This window comes from Chinchilla lanigera, unplaced genomic scaffold (genome assembly GCF_000276665.1).
Source record: "Chinchilla lanigera isolate Chin_1 unplaced genomic scaffold, ChiLan1.0 scaffold00051, whole genome shotgun sequence".
Lineage (NCBI taxonomy): Eukaryota > Metazoa > Chordata > Mammalia > Rodentia > Chinchillidae > Chinchilla > Chinchilla lanigera.
In genome coordinates, this window is record NW_004955452.1 from 14,252,875 (window position 1) to 14,254,620 (window position 1,746).

A 1,746-nucleotide genomic window follows, 5' to 3' on the forward strand; every position below is an offset into this window, starting at 1 on the left:
TTTTTTTTTTTTTTTTTTGATTCAGGCTGGGTTCAACCTTGTGATCTTCCTGTCTGCTTCGGCCTCCCAGAGTGCTGGGATTATAAGTGTGGGCCACTTATACCCAGCTCTCATTCATTTTGTAGCCTCCTGGGTTTGGTGTTCTGAAATGTTAAACTTACTGAATTTAACCCTCTTTTTTTTTTTTTTTTGGTTTTTCTCCGGTACCGGGAACAACTCTTTTTTTTTTTGGTCTTTTTGAGACAGGGTCTTGCTATGCAGGTCAGGGTGGCTTTGAGCTCACTTTGTAGCCCAGGCTGGTCTCGAACTCACAACCATCCTCCTGCCTCAGTCTCCCCAGTGCTGGGATTACAGGCGTGTGCCACCACGCCCGGCTTGAATTTAACCCTCTTGTGTTACCCAGGTATAGTGTCTTGTAATTTGGTTTTGTTTTGATTTTTTTCTTTATGAGACAGGGTCTCGCTCTTGAGTTCAGGCTGGCCCTGAGCTCACTTTGTAACCCAAGCTGGTCTCAAACTCGCAGTGATCCTCTTGTCTCTGCCTCCCGAGTGCTGGGATTACAGGCGTGTGCCACCACGCCCAGCCCTGTGTTTTGTAATTTGGAAAGTGTGCTGTCTTCTCAGTAGGCCAGATACTCAGTCCTAAGGACTAGTGTTAGTCTTTAGGAAGTTTTCCTGGTGTGTTTTGTTTTATTTTGTTTTTGGTACCAGAAATCGAACTCATGACCTTGTGCTTGCCAGGGAGGTGTTGTGCTGCTGAGCTGTATCCCTGGCAGTTTTCCTGTTCTTGAAGGTTATGTTAAAATTCGCACAAATAGAGAAAATCATTTGTAAGAGATAATACAGGTTGAATTTCCCTAATCTGAAAACACAAAATGCCCTAAAATCTGAAACATTTTGCCTTTCTCCTACTATCAGCATAAATATTCCGTAAGCCTCACAGAGCCCCATACAGTTTCCCCAACCCTCCAGTCTATCCTATCTGTATCAGAAAGGTTTTAACTCTGGAGCCCGTTACTTGTAGGTGGGTACTTTTTTTCACTACCTTGTCCCTTTTTGTGGTGCTGGAAATCTAACCCAGGCCCTTGCATGTTAGGCCAATGTATCTGTATTTCTAAGATGAAAATTCTTCAATTTTCCCCTCACTTATGAATTACTAATACTTGGACATTTATAAACTTATATTGTGGATGTTACTCAGTTATGCTTTTCAATGTTTCAGCATATCTTTAGAGACTTAGCTAAAATGTTTGGCCCCTAAGCCTCTCCCCCACCCCCAATACTGGGGATTGAATCCAAGGCTTCCACACTGAGCTGTATCCCAAGCCCTTCTTTATTTTTGATACAAAAGCTCACTAAGTTACCGAGGCTGGGCTGAAACTTGGGAACCACCTTCCTCAAGCACCCAGAGTGCTGGGATCACAGTTATGTACCATCATGCTCAGCTAATGTTTTTATCTTATGCTCAGATTTTTGTATTTCTTGTTAGAAGGTTTTTCTGGGGATAATTTCTATAGATTATTGATTTTATCTGGTGTTTTCTGACCATTAATTTCTGTTTAGAGGGTGGTATTTGTTGATACTATCCTGTCTCTAGATAGATCCTATTTGATCCTTTAATCAAAATTAAACAGAATAGTATTGCTCGTTTGTAGTGCCTTCTGTTCTTTTGAGTTTACATTTGTGTTTTCTCTTGTGAGACCTTAGAGTAAGAATTGATAATGATGCATCTGCAGGCCTTCCATCT

General features: G+C 41.5%; 1 protein-coding gene across 3 annotated transcripts in view; it reads left to right on the forward strand.

Moving 5' to 3' along the window:
* Positions 1–1,746, forward strand: part of Thrap3 (thyroid hormone receptor associated protein 3) — a 49,367-nt gene that overhangs the window by 19,720 nt on the left and 27,901 nt on the right. The window lies entirely within an intron of this gene.